General features: G+C 34.5%; 1 non-coding gene and 1 pseudogene across 1 annotated transcript; both read right to left on the bottom strand.

The window, feature by feature from the left end:
• Window positions 1-227: 227 nt before the first annotated feature.
• On the bottom strand, window positions 228-329 carry LOC143647466 (U6 spliceosomal RNA). The gene has a single exon (XR_013158094.1). It is a non-coding gene; the product is annotated as a U6 spliceosomal RNA (small nuclear RNA).
• An 804-nt stretch (window positions 330-1133) lies between these two features.
• LOC143645620 (olfactory receptor 4S2-like) lies at window positions 1134-12354 on the bottom strand (annotated as a pseudogene).
• Between the last annotated feature and the right edge of the window lie 268 nt (window positions 12355-12622).

Here is a 12622-nt window from a genome sequence, read left to right as displayed (position 1 = left end):
CATGCATTTCAGTAAAATGTATTAAGACAGAAGTATACTTCATAGGTAACTATTTTTTTTCTTTTATGTAGCAAACATTATTTTTTTGGGGGTGCATGGTCCAGGAATTGAACCCAGGTCTCCCACATGAAAGGCAGGCATTCTAACCGCTGAACCAGCCATGCACCCTGGAAACATTTTAATGATTATTTAGCACACATTTTGGAAATTTTTTTACTTCAAACTGTAAAAATATAGAACTCTTCACAAATTTGTGTATCATCCTTATGCAATTGTTAATCTTCTCTGTATTGCTCCAATTTTAGTTTATGTGCTGCTAAAGTGAGCACATAGGTACCTCTTTTTATTCAGTTTGTTCTAGTTTTCCTATTACTCACTTCATATTAATAGATAATCTGGCTGCAGAGTACAGGTAAAGATTAGAGTTCAGTTAGAAGAGGAATATTTATGGAAGCTACAATTAAAGGTAAATTTGTTCAACATTCTTTGATGGACAAAGACAATGAATTGAATAGAAAAGAAAAAGTTTTTCAAAGATCAGAGGATAACAGGTCTTTTGTCTTTTAAATGTGTTTTATCTTTTTTACATTCTTCATACCCTTCTTTCATTACAAGCTTACTAAATTTGTTTTTTGCCAGACTGTGTTTCAAAGCACAAAACGCTTTAGTTCAGATCTCTGCTAGTTTTTATGCTTTCTTTCTTTCAGGTAATATACACAAACTGAGTTCTTGCTATGTTCCAATCACAGTTCTAAATGCTAGAAAGCAACTTTAAAAACTTGACAGCAGACTTTCACTCTAATTGAAATAACAAAGAGGCCAAATGGGGATAAAATAATGCTGAATAATGTCCTAATAATATTCTTAGTTTAATAAATTTCTCTGACCTAGATATTTTAGAATATTGTTTGATTACTAAATTTGAGAATAAATGTAATAGTAATGATGATAAATATTACATCTGTAAAATGAGTTTTGTCTCATGTGTTTGTTCCAACAACACTGTGAGCTTGCTGTTATTATCTTCATTGTGCAGATGAGTTAACCAATGGCTGAAAAAATTTAAAGTCAGCAGCTTAAAGCCTCATGACTTCCAACTGTTTGCTGTAAACCTGTCAGAAAAATTTCCTGTCTCACAATTTCTTCATTGCATTATTTACTTCTGCATTTCTCAGTGTATAAATCAGGGTGCTTAAAATGGGAGTGATAATAGTGTAAAAGACAGCCACCATCTAAACTTCTGAGAAGGTAGTATCAGGAAACATGTACATGAAAGTGAAGAGGCTGAAAAAGATGACTACAGCCACAATTTGGGAGCCAAAGGTAGACAGAGCTTTGCACCTGCCTTCTGCTGACTGCTCTTTCAGGGATATCAATCAGGATGTCAGATGAGAACTTTAGCAAAATAACAAATTTCCCCAGAGTGATGGCCCCGTTATTGACTATCCAAACACCACCAAAAAATGTGTCTGTGCAGGCAATTTTCAGCACAGGGTAAACTTCACAAAAGTAGTTATCAATCTCACTGGATCCTCAAAAGGGTAACTGGAGCACCAGAGACACCTTGTTAACGGAGTATAAGAATCCACCTATCCAGACCACCAAGAACATATTATTGTATTTGTCCCTGTCAATGATGATCATATAGTGTAGGGGTTTACAGATGGCCACATAGAATCACAGGCCACTACAGTAAGAATGAAGTTCTTAGTACAACCAAAGAAATTGTACCCCAGAGTTTTACATACACTCCACATATGTGATAGCTTTATTTTTGACTAATAGGTCAAAAATCACCTTGGAGTTTGTCACCAAGGAGTAACAAATGTCCACAGGACTAAAAACCAAGGAAAAAATATGTAGGAGTCTTGAAAAGGTTGCAAGCACAAACTTTCAATATGATGAGATTTCCCAGAAGAATGACCATGTAGAGGAAAGAAAATTCCATGAAACAAACTTTTGCAAGCTCCAGGTTCTAAAAAGCCCTCAGAAATGAATTCAGTTACATTTTTCCCCAAGGGAAAATTAAAATATCTGATTAAAAAATGTAAAAAACAATGGTATTATTTCTAATGATGAGCAAACAGATAATCATAGTAATGGATAATGGAATATAGGTACTTACTGCTGCTTGGCACAAATACTTAAAGAAGTTGAAGTGCTTATATTCTAGTCAACTCATCTGCAGACAATAGTGAATTCATTTCTTTCAGATGAGGAAATAAAGTCCAGAGAGAGAAAGTGAACCCTGTAAGTCACCCACCAAAGTGTCACACTTCTCTTAACATGTTTTGAGGTTTAATCATCTGTTTTTTTCCCCCTAAACATTTATTTAGTTTTTATTCTGTATAAGGTACTCAGCCTTATTTAAAAACAAACTTGTGTTTGGGGCTATGGTAATATTTCTGTATCTGGAAAAGTTCACCCCTTGTTTGATGCAGAACATGCTCCCTTCTGAACATAGCCATGCCTTGTTACTGAATTCTTCAGTGAGGGCTTCAGTAGTTGAGACTGAGTGACTCCTGCAGGTTATCCTGCTTATGAAGCTCAGGTCTTTGTGCACCTCAGGTTATGCTCTCTACTTGATCTCGAGTTTATTTACAATCAGGAGGTGGTTGAGTATATTGAAAAAAAGAACTAGAATTATACAGGCCAAAATTATACAAACCTGATTTAAAAGACTATAATTTTAATGGAATCATATAACATCAGGAGTCTTCTGTTTCCTCATTTGTAAAATAAGAGAGGTTTTATTTCATTATCATCTCTATTATTCTGAGCTATTATTACCATGATAAAAAATCACTTGTCAGCCTGAAATAGCCACATAATTCTCTTAAAGAAGTAGAGACAAGAGATCATAAAGCAATAAAAAAAATGCTGGAGACAAAGCAAGATTAGTTTGGTTTGAAAGGTGGGGAAGTGAAGACAGTTAATTTCTCCATCTTCAAACTGAGAGGGTTTTACTTTATCTGTTGTCAAAAAGAACCACCACTCCCCATTTTTCTAATCTAACCATTCAAGATTCATACTAGCTTATTTTAGTTTCCTCACTTTGTAGTTTGGATGAATTAAATAATTTTAGAAGATCCATCACTGACAGATAATTTGAAAGAGTCTGTGAAAATGCAATGGTTTTATTTCAGGTGCTCTAGTGTGATCATTAGAATGTTTGGGCAGAAATAGTTTGTGGGCTTTCATGAATTTTCCTCAAATCAAGCCCTAGGTGTAAATGATTCCTCTAATTATAATTTATCCTATGATTCCTATGATTCACTAAGAACTTTCTATACTTGAGGCCACATCTCCCCAGCATCCTCATCAGATTTATTGCCTACAACTATTACTGTACTTTCTGCTCTCAGCTATCCCTTTGCAGCTACATTATGCCTGCAACTTCCAGCTTGGCAGAAATTGCATGGCTACATGTGCTCAGGCCTGCAAATTAATGTAGGAAGGAGTTGTCATACAAGTGTGCCCTCTCTAATGCAATGAAAAATAAAAATAACCATCATGATATAATAATAATTCAAATTCAGAGCTCCAAACACATCCTGCACTTTTCAGATGCTGAATCCCTTTTGGTTTTCCTTCTGAATGCTAAACAAAACAGAACAAAACAAAAATCAATAACTATTCCCCTAAGAGAGGCCTTTGTTTTATTTTATTTTATTTGGCTTAACCACTTATTGGTTCATGGTTTCAGAGACTAGAAGACTTTCTTCCTCCTGGGATAGACATCTTCTGGCTAGCAATCCTTGGGGTTCCTCGGCTTTTCTTTTGCATGTTGTATACAGGGTAGTATATTCTTTCTCTTCTGGGTTCCATTGACTTTCAACTTCTGGCTAATTCTGGTTGTTGTTGTTGTTGTTTTCTCCATGTCCAATTTCTCTTAGTTATAAAGACTTCAGTCATATTGGATTAAATCCCATCCTTATTCAGTTGAGAGCCCATCATTTTGAGGAAGCACAAAACATAGAGACAACTATGAATTTTGTTGCTTGAATTTATCCAGCAGAAACTGGTCATTTATGTACTGTCCTAAATTAGGACACCATTGCCCATTCCACAAGGTTCTAGAACACAGATGAGGACTCCTACTTTCTCCGTGAATAAAGACCCAACTCCAATGTTTTCTCTCTCTCTCTTCTGATAACAACTCACATTCCTTTGAAATGATAAAGCTTATCATTGTCATTTTCTTCTTCATATTCAGACTATTTTTTCTCATTGTTGTGAATGGATGTACTTTATTATCTTATTAGCATCCACTTGAAAATGTCATTCTCCTTTAACTTTGGAGAACAGCGCCTTGCAAATATATTATATGTGCTTTAACTAGAGCAATTTGATTGAATTCCATTTTTCCATGAAATTCTGTGTAGATTAGAATATATAGATTTAGAAGAAGGAATCTCACCAGTAGTTTCCAGAGTCACCATGTCCTCTTGGTAGAATGACTTCTATCATTAATAAAAGTATCTCTTTATCTCTCACAATTTTCTTTGTGTTTAAATCAGCTTTATATGATATTAACACAGTCACTCTTTCTTTTTATTAATATTTAATTTAATATATTTTCCATTCTTTTACTTTCATTCAGCCTATATAACAATATTTATGTTGTATAGAATATACAGTTGGGTGGCTTGTTAATCCACTCTGCCAGTAGCTGCCTTTCAATTTGTTTGTTTAGATGTATGTTTAAACATATTATCAATAGGTTAGGTTTTAAGGCTTCTGTTTTGTGTCCTACTTTTTGTTAATTCTACCTTCCTGTGGGTTACTTGAAAGTTATTTTAGAATTTTATTTTGATTTATATATATTGTCTTTGATTACATCTCAATGTACAGTCATTTTTTAATAGTTACTTTGTGTACTATATATTTATGTAAAATATCTATTATAAATATAAATGTCTACTGGTTTGGTCATTTTGCAAGTTTTAGTGAAGTATAGAAACCTTAACTATTTTATACCCCTTTATTCCTCACACCAATTTGTAATGTAATTTTCTTAAATATTTCCTCTACATTCATTTGGAAGAGCATCAGGCAGTGTTACAGTTTTTCCTTCAACTGTCAAGCACAATTCAGAAAACTTAAGAGAATGAAAGTGTGTTTATTAGGCCATATTTTGCTTATTGCACTTCTCTGGTAACCAAAAACTCTTCATTTTATCATTTCTTTTCCATTTAGAGAATTTCCTTTCGCAATTTTTTATGGTAGTTCTGCTTGCAACAAATTCTATTAGTTCACTACATCTAAGAATCCTTGTATGTTCCCCTCATTCCAAAGGATATTTTTCTGGGATTAGGAGTCTGGGTTGATAGTTCTTTTCTTTCAGTATTTGAAATATATTTGTATTTTCCTTCTGACTTCCGAGGTTTCTGGAAAAAATCCGCTATCATTCAAACTGTTTTTGCCAATAAAGTGTGCCATTTTTCACTGGCCATTGCAATATTTTTTCTTTGCCTTTAATTTTCAGAATTTTACTTATAATGTGTCTTGGCATGAATTTCTTTTGATTTATTTTATTTGGGATTCACTCACTCTTAAATATGAAAGCTTATATCTCTTGATAAATCTTGGAAAATTGCTTTCATTAATTCATTGAGTATATTTCTTATCTCCATGCTTTTCTCCTCTTTTGGGACTCCAACAAGATAAATGGTACATCTTTTTTATAATCCCATGGTCCCTAAGCCTCTTATTTTTTCAGTCTATATTTTCTATGGTCCCTAAGCCTCTTATTTTTTCAGTCTGTATTTTCTGTCATTCAGATTAGATAATGTTTTCATTTCCCAGGCAGCTGAAGCAATTATGGTGAAATGGTTTGGATTAAATAGTTGGAATTTATTAGCTTCTCTTTGAGACTTGGAAAAATTATAAATCAATAAATAATCAAGATGATACTTTTTCCCTGAAGACTGTGGTTTCTAGGGATGGTTGATGGTGATCCTTGTTTCTTAGTTTGTCACATGGTAAGGGACATAGTGGCATCTTCAGGTTCTGCTGATATTCAGCTTCTGGCCCTTCTGTCTGTAGCTTTCTCTCTCTCTGTTTGAATTTTATTCTTCTATAAAGGGTTCAAGTAATAAGATTAACATCCTCCTTGATTAAAGGGGTCATTTCTTAACCAAAGTGGCCTCATCAAAAAGGTCCTACTTACAATGTGTTCATACCCACAGAAATAGGACAAATTTAAGAGCATGTTTTCTGTGGTACATAAAGCTTCAAATCACCACAATCCACTCTGAGGACTCCAAAATTATATATTCTTACTATGGGAAAAATGCATTCATAGCATTACAGTATCCCAAAGCCTTGAATCTTTTTGGAAACAATGCTTAGCACAAATCCCATCAAAATCAGATATGGATATAATCTTATTGGGGCACAACTATTCTTTGCTTATGGACCCATGAGACCTAGGGAGCAAGTTATATGCTTCTGATAAACAATTCAAGGACAGGCATAGAATAACCCATATCTGTATTGGAAGGAAAAAGGGGCACAGGTCCTAAGAACTTCTGGAAACCAGCAGAATTAGAATTCAAGGTCTAAGAATAATCTATAGAACAATGTTTTGTCATCTGCACCTGAAGAAATGGCAGTCCTCATGCTTCCAAGTGCTTGAGAAGTAGACACAATCTTCATAATTCCAGAGTAACAGGCTACACCCTCCTCAAGCATCTGGGTGGCAACCAGACTCCTGCAATCCTTGAGGCATGGGTTCCATCCTCTGAGAACACTGGGGTGACTACACCTTTCCTGAACCATGAGATAGAAGGACTGCTCCTTCCAAATGCCAGGGTAGACTAACACTTTTCACACATATGGTTGGTTCCACCCCCTTGGACACAGAAGATGTCTTTGATTCAGACTTCAGCTTCTGTGGACCTCATCTGAAGAGAATTTTCCTTCAGTCTTGTTCTTTTAGTCTAGGCTGGCAATGGTTCCAGTAACACAGCTGTCACAAAAAGTGTTGGTTTTGAATATAATACACAGGGGTCCAAACCACTAGATGAAAGAAATTTCCACAAATCCTTCCTGGATGGCTGCATTTAAAATTCTGACTTCCACAGAAACTAATGCCTGATTCTTTGTCCATATAAACCCTCCCATGGATCATGTTCTGTTGGGACTTGCATTCCAAAACATCAGAGTTTTTCAAACCATCAATTTCTAGTTTCTTTGTGCCCAGGAGTTCATTTCTCAGCTTATTCATTTTCTCCCCCATTTTACTATAAGGTACAAAGAGAAAACATGCAACACTTTCCTCTTTAGCTTGGAAATACCCTCAGCTAAATATCAAAGTTCATAACTCAAAAATTCTGTTTTCTGCCTGATATCAGAACTCAATTTTGTCAAATTCTCTGCCACTTTAAAAGAATTATCATCTCTCTTTCAGTTTCCAATAACACCGTCATAATTTTCTGAGAAGAACTAATCAGTAGTAACTTTAGCATCTATATTTCTATTAACAGTCTCAACACAGTAATTTAAGTATTTTTTATCAAGCACTTCTCAGTTCTTCTAGCCTGTACCCATTGCCCTATTCCAAAACTGTTTCCACATTTCGTATTTACAGTAGTAGCACCTCACTCACATAGTACTAAAATATGTTTTATTTTCCTAGGCTATTCAAAGTAAATATCATGAAATGGGCTGAGGTAAAAAAAAAAAACGAGAATTTATTTGATCATGGTTTTGTGGCTGGTAAAATGTCCAAATTATCCAAGTGCTGCTTTCTCCCTGGAGACTGGCTTCTAAAAATCCTTGACTCCTTTCTCAAATGGCATCATATTTTGGTCTCTCTTCTCTTCAGGATTCCTTGACTTCAGTTTCTTCCTTCCATTTTTCTTCCTAATCTGAATTTCATTCTCCTATAAAGGATGTCATTAAAAGGATTAAGGCCAATCCTAATTTGAGATGAGCCACAACTGAAATGAATTAGGCTTATCAAAACGTTCTACTTACTATGGGTTCACACCCACTGTAATGGGTCAACTTTAAGAATGTGCTTTCATTGCCATTTTTACTTACCATTTCAAACCACCACAGGTAATTTCTCTTCTTCTATTTTCCTCTTTGCTGATTTTTTCCTCTGTCCTCTATATTGTGCTGTTTTTGAAATTATTCACTGAGCTTTTTATTTCTGTGATTGCATTTTTCAGTTCTGAAATTTCTTTGTTGAGTCTTTCCATTTTTCATGTTTTAAGCACACTTGTAATCGGTTATTCAAACATTTTTATTGTGGTTACTTTGAAATATTTTCAAATGATTCTAACATTTCTTTCATCTTGTTGTTGGCATCTATTCTCCTTTCTTATTCTATTTGAGATCTTCCTTGTTCTTTGCATGACTAGTGATTTTCATTTAAAGTCTTGACATTTTGTACTACATTACAAAACTATGAGTCATCTGTTTTATCTGGCTTTTTCTGATATCCTTCTGGTAGGTGAAGGCCAGGCAGTTTCTCTTAACGTCAATTGAAGTAGATGCCTGGGTTTCTCATTCAACCTGTACTGACAACTGAATGGGGGAGTCTCCATCATTACTACTGAGTGGAGATCAGTGTACTATCTCAGCACATGTTCTTTGCTGACACTGTGTTTGGAGAATCCTATTTATTGCTAAGTCTTGGCCTCCTCTATCACCAAACCAGTTGAGAGGTGGAGGAGCACCTCCTTATTCTGATGTGTGGATAGAATCCAAGCTCCCCTTGTGTTTCCATTGACAGTTTGGAAGAAAAGACTCATTTCTGGCCAATGAGACAGAAAGTCTAAGCTCCCTACCTGGTCTTCACTTTCATCACCCAGCTGTGATGTGAGCTCAATAAAAAGTATTTGTCAATATCTTGGGGAGTTCTGGAGCTTGAGTTGTCCTTCTGAGTTTCCAAAGTGAATTGGATAGCCAGGCCTTTTCAGATCTGCATCACTCAATTATTGGGATCTAGCAAAGTGTGTAACTCTAGACAAGGTGACTGTTTGAAGTTGAGGCACTCCCTGATGGACCTAACTGCTGCATGCCATCAACCAATAGCACATAGAGCAGCTGCAATCACAAATGCTTCATTGAAGGGAAATATGGGTGTTACATTTCTGTGTGACCACAACCCTCATCATGTACCACTACTGAGATTCACTACTTTATATACACTCTCTCTTTCTAGGAGAAAATTAAAGAGAAAGTTTAAGTCAAATAAACTAAAGACTCTGATTCTGCCACTGACTTGACAGTAGGTGGTATAAGGCCTTCTACTTCATTACTCTTTCTCAAGATACTTTAGCTATTTAGGGCATCCTTCATTTCCAAATAAATTTGCTTATTGGCTTTTTATTATTTCTGCAAAGTAAGTTGTTGGGCTTTTAATTGGTATTGCATTGAATCGATAAATCAATTTGGGAAGAATTGGCATCTTACCTATATTTAGTGCTTCAATCCATGAACACAGTATATCCTTCCATTTATTTAGATCTTCTTTAATTTCTTTCAGCAATTTCTGTAGGTTTCTGTGTATAGATCTTTTCCATTCTTGGATAAAATTATTCCCAAATATTTGATTCTTTTGTTTGCAATGGTAAATGGAATTTTTTCTTGATTTCCTCCTCATATTGCTCATTATTAGTGTATAGAAACTTTACTGATTTTTACATGTTGATCTTGTATCCTGTCACTATTATGTACAATTTATTAGCTCTAGAATCTTTTTGTTTTGATTGTTTGTTTTGCTTGTTTGTTTTTTGGGAAGTGCATGGACCAGAAATCGAACCTCAGTCTCACACATGGCAGGCGAGAATTCTACCAGTGAACTACGCTTGCACTACCCCAGCTTTAGAATCTTTGTTCTAGAGTTTTAAGGAGTTCCTACTTATAGGATCATGTCATCTGCAAACCCAGAAAGTTTTACTTCTACCTTTCCAATTCATGTCTTTTACTTCTTTTTCTTGCTTAATCGGTATAGATCTAAAACTGCTAGCATAATGTTGAATAAGGTGTTTCTGGGGGCATCCATATAGTGTTCCTGATCTTACAGGAAAGATTTCAGTCATCCACCATCGAATTTGATGTTTGCTGTGTGCTTTTCATATATTCCCTTTATCATGTTGAAGAAGTTTCCTTCTATTACAAACTTTTGAATTGTTTTCACCAAGAAAGGATGTTGAATTTCATCAAGTGCCTTTTCTACATCAATTGAGATGACCATGTGATTTTTCTACTTTGACTTACTGGTGTGGCATGTTATATTAATTTATTTTCTTCTGTAGAATCAATCTTGTATACCTGGAATAAAGCCCACTTGGGTGGGCCACATGCCTTAACCAGTTGACACAGATGTTCCAAACACCACTGGCCTTTCTTGAGTCAAAGCATCTTTTTCTGAATGCCTCAGTATGGACATTCTTTTAGCCTTAGAACTATAAGCTTGTCACTTAATAAATCCTCTTTTTAAAAGCCAACCCATTTCTGGTATATTGCATTTCGGCATTACTGGTAAACAGAAAACACTTCTCTCTAATTTTTTTTGACGAGTTTGAAAAGGATTGGTAATAATTATCTCTGGAATGTTTTGTAGAATTCACATATGAAGCCATCTGTTCTTGAAGTTTTCATTTTTGGGAAGGTTTTTGATCCTTGTGATCAAAAACTTGTGATTGGCTTATTGAAGTCTTTTATTTTTCTGGATTCTGTCTTTGTTGTCGATGCTTTTCTAAAAAGTTATTCTTTACATCTAATTTGTCTAATTTGTTAGCATAAAATATCTTATAGTATATTCTTATCATTTCCTAAATGTCTGTGGGTCACTGGTTATACCCTACCTCCCATTTATGATTTTATTTATTTGCATCTTCTCTGTTATTTTTTTGTGTCACCCTAGTTAAAGTTCATCAACTTTATGATTTTCTCAAAGAACCAACATCTTCCATTTCTTCTTTCTATTGTTTTAATGTTCTCAATTTCATTTACTTCTGCTTTAACCTTTTTTATTTCTTCCTTTCTGTTTGCTTCAGAGTTAGTTTTCTTTTCCTTCTCTACTTCCTCCTGGCAATCAGTTAATTCCTAGATTTTTGCTCTTTCTTTCTTTGTAATATTGGCCTTTAGGGCAATACATTTGCCCTTCAGCACTATCTTTGCTTCATCCCATAAGTTTCAATATATTGTGTTCTCTTCTTCATTTGTCCTGAAATATTTATTTATTTCTCTTGTACTCTCTTTCCTGGCACATTAGTTGCTTAAGAGATTGTGGTTTAGCCTCCATATATTCATGAACCTACTTCTTCATGTTAGTGAGTTCCAACTATGTTCCATTATTATCCTAGAAAGTGTTCTTTATAATCTCTTAAGTTATTGAGACTCGCTTTGTGACCCAACATGTGATCTATCCTAGAGAATGATCCATGAGCACTTGAGAAAAATGCATATTCTGCTGGTGGGGCTGTGATGTTCTGCAGATGTCTGTTAGGTCTAGTTCATTTATGAAGCTATTCAAAATCTGTGTTTCTTTATTGATCCTCTGTATAGATGTTCTATCCATTGATGAGATGGTGTGTTGGATTCTCCAGCTATTATTGTAGAAGTATCTACTTCTCCTTTCCATGTTGTCAATGTATGCCTCATGTATTTAGGGGCACACTGGCTAGGTGCATAAATATTTATGGTTGTTATATCTTCTTAATGAATTATCCCCTTTATTAATATATAGTGTCTTTTTTATCTATTTCAAATATTTTACATTTGAAGTTTAATTTGTCTGATATTTGTATGGCTACTCCTGCTATTTTCTGCCTGTTGCTTTAATGAAATATCTTTTATCAATCTTTTATTTTCAATCCACTTTTGTTGTGGTCTAAAGTGAGTCTCTATTAGCTAGCACATAGTTGGACTCTTGTGTTTAATCCATTCTGCTTTTCTATTTCTTTTGATTAGGGAGCTTAAGCCACTAACATTTAAGTTTTAATGTGAATACAGTATTTTCTTCTGCCATTTCCTTGGATACAGAATTCTAAGGATAACAGTTTTTTAATACTTTAAATATTTCACATATTTTCTTACTGTATGTGTAGATTTTCAAGAGAAGTCCAAAGTAATTATCATATTGTTCCTCTATAGATAAGGTCATTTTTTCACATGGCTTCTATAATGTTTTTTGTTCTTTGTCACTGATTTTCTGTAATCTGATGACAATATGCTTAAGTGTAGATTTTTGTTATTTGTTCTGCATAATGTTCTCTAAATTTCCTGGATTTATGGTTTGGTGTCTTCTATTTTGCGGAAAATTTTCAGCCATTTCTCTACCATTTTTTTCTTCTTTTCATTTCCGTCTTTATACTCTTTCTGTATTCCCATTACACATATGTTTCACCTTTTTAAATTGTCCCCAAATTCTTAGGTATTGTGTTCTGACATTTCCATTCTTTTAATTCTTGGCTTTTCACTTTTGGATGTCTTTTCCTTGACACTCATTTAGCCTCACTAATTTTATCATAATCCATTTCTAATCTATTGAAGAACCCATCAAAAATGTTCTTCATTTTTATTACAGTGTTTTTTTTATTTCTAGTATTTGTTCAGGATTCTTATTTACAGTCTACAATTTTCTACTTACATGAGCCAA

This window comes from Tamandua tetradactyla, chromosome 9 (assembly GCF_023851605.1).
Source record: "Tamandua tetradactyla isolate mTamTet1 chromosome 9, mTamTet1.pri, whole genome shotgun sequence".
Taxonomy (NCBI): domain Eukaryota; kingdom Metazoa; phylum Chordata; class Mammalia; order Pilosa; family Myrmecophagidae; genus Tamandua; species Tamandua tetradactyla.
Note: the sequence above shows the minus strand (reverse complement) of the source record. Positions and strands in the feature narration are given on the sequence as shown.